Source organism: Fukomys damarensis, unplaced genomic scaffold (genome assembly GCF_012274545.1).
Source record: "Fukomys damarensis isolate Sample0158 unplaced genomic scaffold, DMR_v1.0_HiC HiC_scaffold_23, whole genome shotgun sequence".
NCBI classification, from domain to species: Eukaryota; Metazoa; Chordata; class Mammalia; order Rodentia; family Bathyergidae; genus Fukomys; species Fukomys damarensis.
In genome coordinates, this window is record NW_022900935.1 from 64,325,443 (window position 1) to 64,332,271 (window position 6,829).

Consider the following 6,829-nt stretch of genomic DNA (forward strand, 5'->3'; position numbering starts at 1 on the left):
GGGGAGGGACAGCTGCAGGGTTGCCTTCCTCCTCCTATGCCCCTCTGTCCCCCTCCTATCACCTGGGCCCGTGGGGGGGACCAGCACCCTCCAGTGCCTTCCCAGCTCTGCCCTGCACCCCAATCAGCCTCACAGAGAATCCGGGCTTCACCGGCTGCCCCACACTTCCTGTTCTGCCTTTAGCCTTTGCTCCAGTGTCCTAGCTCCACCAGATGGCTCTTTCCTGCTGAGTCACCTCTGGATTCCCAGGCAGGTGGTTTGAGGTCCCTAACCCTAGGGCCACCTCTGCGTCTGTGTTGGGCCAAGAAGTTCTCTGGCCCCTGGAGGAAGGGAGCTGGAAGCCACTGAGGACGACATGGGGCCACCTTGGCCCTAACCTCTCTCAGGGAGGCCTGGTACCCACTCCCTGATGGTGGCCAGACCATGCCTCTGGGCTGGGGACCCTGCGCCTATAGGTGTAGTGCAGGTAGGGCACCGCCCGTCCTCATTCCAGTCTGGACAGCACCCGAGGCGGCCCCCTTCCATGGTCCTAAGAGAACTGGGGTATCGGAACAAAAACCCAGGAGGCCACTCGGTGAGAGCACAGGCGCTGGATCTCCTGGTCCAACCTTTGCCCTTTGCCCTACTCAGACCTTATTAGGGATTCATGTGCAGTCTTCCTGGTGTGTGTGGTTGAAATCAGCATGGATTCTGGGACAGGCATGGGTGTCAGCACCCTTTCAATCAGCTCTGCTGTCTCACCTGCAGACCCAGTGAGGCAGCCGGGCTGGACACATGCTTTACGCTCCAGAAGCCAATTCACCTGTGCACAGGGCAGGCTGTGTGCCCTTCCCCACTGGGTGCACAGGAGCCTGGCATCCGTCTCTGCTGTAGCACGGGGACACTGCCCTTGGCCAACAAGCACTATGAAGTCGCTCTGGGCTTGAATTTCAGGGACTTCGGACCCATCATCAGGGAGGGGTTTTTGGAACTTTTTTTTTTTTTTAAACAAGGTCCAGCCTTTGATCTGTGGTGTCCTTTGTGGTCCCGAGACAGATGGGGACACATCCTCAGTTTCCTGGCCTCCATGGAAAATGTGCCTGCTCGCTCTAACCCAGTTCTGTGAGCAGAGCAGGTGAGGGGGCTGGTGACTGCAGCTTTAGTCTAAGTGGCACCACTGTGATGCTTTACCTGGTTCTGTGATTGTTATTTAACTGGGAAAGTTCCCTGGAGGGGCACTGAGCCTTTCCTAAGTAAGGCAGATTGTGGGCCTGAGGCAGAGTAGAAGAAATTAAAAGAAAGGTAGAAAAGAGACAAGGAAATCATAGCTAAAAATTGTACTTTTAAGAAGTCTGCAAGTGCTGGGCATAGCGGCACACACCTGTAATCCTGCACTCAGGAGAGGAGGCTGAGTCAGGAGGATCACTGCAGGAGACGTCCCTGCCCAGTACTAGCATGTCGCGAGCCGGCGACGCAGAGCACTGTCCAGCAGTGTCTCAAACCTGAAAGAGCAGCGGGGTGGAGATGGGGCAGAGAGTGAAATGTGATGGACTGATCGTTATGGAAAAAGGCAGCAATGCCATTAGAAGATCCATCAGTGAAATCAAAAGAGCATCCTTTAAAGGTTGCGAACTGGTAACCTTTGGGAATATAAATGCCTGATTTTTAGCAAATTGGATAAGCTTATCACCAGGGTAATGATTGTCAATATCTCCTGAATACTGAATAAAAGCTAAAGGCCAAAAATCTGTGGTTTCTAAGAGCCAATTGCATTGTTCTTTATCATAAGGAATTATTATTTTATGAGGTTCAAATCCAAAGGTACGTTTTGAAAACATTCTAGCCTGCATACAAAGTTTAGCAACTGCCTCATAGTAAGGCAATATACTCTTGCCTGAGTTAGCAGGTAAATAGAGCCAATAAATGGGTGCATTTTGCCATAACACACCCGTTGGTGTTCCTTGGGAAGGACAAACCACAAAGAACAAAGGCTTAGAATAATCAAGGTAGGAAATTTGTTGTTTTTCTATTACCAATTGAACTGTCTGTAGGGCTTTCTTTGCTTCTATAGTGAGCTCTCGAGGGGAATTTGGAGAAGGCTCTCCTATTAAAATATCAAACAATGGTTTTAATTCATGAGTAGATAATTTTAAATAAGGACGTAGCCAATTAATATCTCCTAATAATTTTTGAAAATCATTAAGAGTTTTTAAATGATCGGTCTTTAGAACTATCTTATTATGGGCTGTATAACTATTATTTAATTGAAATCCTAAATAAGAATAGGGAAAATTCAATTGCACCTTATCAGGAGCTATGTGAAGGTTAGCGGCTTTAAGACTCAGCACAAGATCAGCATAACAAGAATATAATTCACCCTCATTCAAACAAGCTAACAATAGATCATATAATGTAGGATTTGAACTGCGGGCCCATTTTTTCGAACCTCAGAAAGGGCTTTAGCTACGAAATATTGACATAAGGTGGGGCTATTGGCCATTCCCTGAGGTAATACTTTCCACCAATATCTTTTCATGGGCTGAGCCTGATTGACTTCTGGGAGACTAAAAGTAAAATACTGTTTATCCTCATGATGTAAGGGAACAGAGAAAAAACAATCCTTTAGATCCACTACTATAATTTTGGATTCTTTGGCAATGGCTACCGGGGAGGGAAGGCCTGGCTGAAGAGCACCGGTTACTATCATTCTTTTATTGACTTGTCTTAGATCTTGTAAAAGTCTCCATTTTCCAGATTTCTTTTTAATTACAAATACTGGGGAATTCCAAGGAGAGAACGAGACTTCTAAATGGCCAAGCTCAAGTTGCTCCTGTACTAAGCTACGAGCAGCCTGTAATTTTTCTTGGGAAAAGAGGCCATTGATCCACCCACACAGGAGGTCCAGACAACCACTCAATTTTTTCTGCGTGGGGTACAGCTGAATCAATGGCCCCTAAAAGAATATCCTAAACCTGCTCTTTGGGGACGCGCATGGGGTATCATAGGTGTGGCTATTCCCTGATTGTATTTCCCTAATCCTTTACCTGGAATATACCCCTGATTTAACATTTGTTTGGTGACTAACTCATCAGGGCTACACATGATGGCCCCCATTTGTTGTAAAATATCTCTTCCCCATAGATTTACTGGTAGGTGGGGCACAATAAATGGCTGAATCTTGCCCTGATTTCCATTTTCATCATTCCAATTTAATAGCTTTGCGCTCTTTTGAGGATTTTGAGTCATGCCTATTCCCCTAAGATGGGTGGCTGTATCTTGGACAGGCCAATTCTTGGGCCAATGTTGTTGAGCTATCACAGTCACATCAGCTCCAGTATCTAAAATTCCCTTGAATGGTCTTTTATTAATCCAAATTGTTGATTCAGGTTTATCTTGTTGGATAGGCGTGACCCAAAATGCATCAGAAGACCCAAAAGCTCTATTTTGCCTATTTTGAGGAGATAAAAAAACTTTCCTTGGTCTATATAAGAACAAAGCAATATTTGTGCTATTCGCTCCTGAGCAGGGATAACAGTAATGCCATCAGGTGATGAAGCTAATATTTTTATTTCACCCATATAATCTGCATCTATGACTCCTGGATGAATATGAAGCCGTTTTAAAATCCAACTACTCCTTCCTAGGATGATTCCAATGCTGCCTTTCGGCAGGGATCCAAATATTCCTGTGGGGAGAGCTTGTGTTCCCATCTGAGGGGTTAACACTGTGTAGGCGGAGGTGTGGAGGTCCAATCCTGCCGCCTGGGGTTGCTCTGAATAGGTCATGAATGGATTTCGATTTGATGCCCCCTGTGGGACAAACTGAATGCTGGGATAAGCTGTTTTCACATTTGTCCTCATATTTGTTGGGCCCTGAGGTGGGCCCCGCTGGAAGTTTTTTTGTCCACTAGGGGGTGGTCTTTCATAATTATTTTTCTGAGAAGACTCAATGAGTTTTCCCTCCTTGTCAAAGATTGACCTACACTCTGATGCCCAATGATACCCTTTCCGGCACTTAGGGCATAGAGCTGATGGTCGAGACCCAGAACTGGGTTTGTTAGGGCAATCTCTCTTCAGATGTCCAGGCTGCTTACAACCAAAACATGTGAGCTATTTCTTGTTGCGTGAATTGGCATAAAATGTATCTAAACTCATCCCTTGAGCGGCAGCGGCCATAGCCATCCCTTGTGCCCATCCCTGAGTATATCCTGGTCCTATATCTGCACATAGCCTAATGTATCCTGAGAGATGTTTTTCTTCTATAGGGTCGGATGGCAGCCTGACAATGTTTATTAGCATTTTCAAAAGCTAGCTGCTGAACGAATGGCAGGCCATTATCTACATTACCAAAAATCCTCCCTGCAGCAGTAACTAATCGATGTACAAAATCTGAAAATGGCTCATCAGGTCCTTGCCTTATGTTAGAGAGGCTAGAGCTAAGGTCCCCTTTGGAGGGAAGGGCAGTCCAAGCATTGTGGGCTGCCAAGGCTATCTGAGCATAAACAGGAGGATCATAATTTGATGAATAACATCCTCATAAGCTCCTTCACCAGCTAACATTTCAAAGTTGATTTGACCCATATTAGCCTGAGCATTATGGCGAGCAGTTTCCTTACAATTATCAAAAAAATTGGATTTCCATAAAAGAAAATCACTGCCACTTAAGGCCGCTTTACAGACCATCTTCCAATCACTGGGCGTCAAAAAGGACAGTTGTAGCGACTCAACAATGGCCAAAGTGAATGGTGCATTTGCTCCATACTGAGCTGTAGCTGTTTTTAATTCTTTGACCATCTTGAAATCAATGGGTTCGTGCCCTCTTACCCTGTTACCTCGGCCATCTAATTCCTCAATAAATGGAAAAGCATAAGAGCTGAAGTTGCCTAAGTCCTCTCCTTCCTTTTTGGCCTCTCTCAGCGCTATCTGGAGGGGAGTGAACTTATGGAGTCTTTCTTCCCCGTTTGATATAACCTTTTTATCTATCTTTATTGCTTCTAATTTTCTAAGGAGCGATTGTTTTCCCTCTGCTAATTGAACTCTTTTCCTTAATTGTTCTACCTCTGAGATCATATCTGAATTGGGGTCTTTTATCTCTTATATTCTCTATATCAGGTTCGATGGGAGCAGTGGGAGGAGGACGAGCAGTTAATATAGCTCCTACAATATCATTATTATCTTCATTTTCTCCCTCAGACTCTGAGGAGCTTTCTTGAATTTTAGTTAGATCAGGATACAATTTTGACTCTTCCTCCTTTGTCGCGAACCTGAAAGGACGAGGACAGAGAGGGGAGACACCTCTCTTCTCAAGTTCCTTGCTCGCTTTATTACCGAACCTTTCCCTTTTATACTCTCCCGCTGCACGGGAGGGAGAGTACTGCCCACACATTCCAGAGGGAAACAATAACAACTATTATGGGTTACATCTGCTAGGCAACAGATCAGACCACCAGCTGAACTAGCCCGTTACTACGGGCGACGGCACGTCCACACCGCTCGGGTGAATCACAGGTCAACATGGCTGCGCTCATGCCACGCTCCTTCCACAATGCTCTCCACACTCCTTATGTTCCGAATTTTGTGATTTAACTTCTCTTAATTCCTTTAAGGTTTCTTTGGCCTCTTTGAGGTGTTTATCTAAGCCTTGTACATCCCTTTTTTGTAAGCACTCATTTATTAAAGACCAGAATGACTTTTTCTTTGCCTTAATTCCTTTCTCACCGAGTAAAGACTGAATTGCTGTGCTAAATTTAATTTTAGATCCTATGTCCCCATTGGTACCTGCTTCTCCGAGGATTTGCCCCACCGGGCGTTCCAGACAGTGGTGTCCTCCTTGTTTCGACTTGGCCGAGCGAGCCCTTTTTGACCGCAGGCTTCTTCTGATTGCTCACCGATCGACGCTTCAATTTCAGGTCCCTGTTCGGGCGCCACTTGTCGCGAGCCGGCGACGCAGAGCACTGTCCAGCAGTGTCTCAAACTTGAAAGAGCAGCGGGGTGGAGATGGGGCAGAGAGAAAGGAAGGACGCCAAGACAAGTCTGATCAAGGTGACGTTTATTGCAGGCAGGCATCAGCCTTTTAAAGGAAAAAACCAAACTATAATGGGCTAGGATTACCATAGTAACCTCAACACCTGCTCCACCGGAAAGAGGGTTCACACGGGAAAGAGAAAGCAGGCTCAAGAAAAACAAATAAACAACACTTGCAACTAATAATCATGATTCCCACAATAGGTGGAGGAACTTCACAAAATGGAGTTACAACACCTGCAACCAATAATCATGTTTCCCACACCAGGATTCACTATATTCAGCTTCACTGTAAGTCTCGTTCTGTCTGCTCTTTAACCTTTAGCTGGTGCTGTGGTGGCTCACAGGAGGCTGGGACCTACTGCAGGGGTCTCCAGTGACGTCCATTCCCCTGACCCTTACAGATCACCATGAATTTGAGGCCAGCCTGGGCTACATAGGGAGACCCTGTCTCAAAGAAAAAAAAAAGTAACTTCCAGGATGCAGCTGAAGTCACCCAAAGTGACCTATATCAGCATTCCCTTAGTTACATTTAGGCTCCTCCTTCTGGACCCGTTACACCCAAAATTCCTCAGCAATAGAGAAATTCCATAAATTGGCCTAATTGAGGCAGGCGGTGGAACCACTGAGAGAAATCCCCAGCCCTCTAAATTGGCCTAATTGAAAAAGTAAAGAACAGGAATTTGCTGGGCGTGATGGCACATGCCTGTAAAACAGCACTTGAGAGACTGAGGCAGGAAGATTGCTACAAATTCTACACCAGCCTGGGCTAGTGAGTTCAAGGCCTGCCTGGGCCAGGGACTTACCTCAGTGGTGCCGCCACCTGC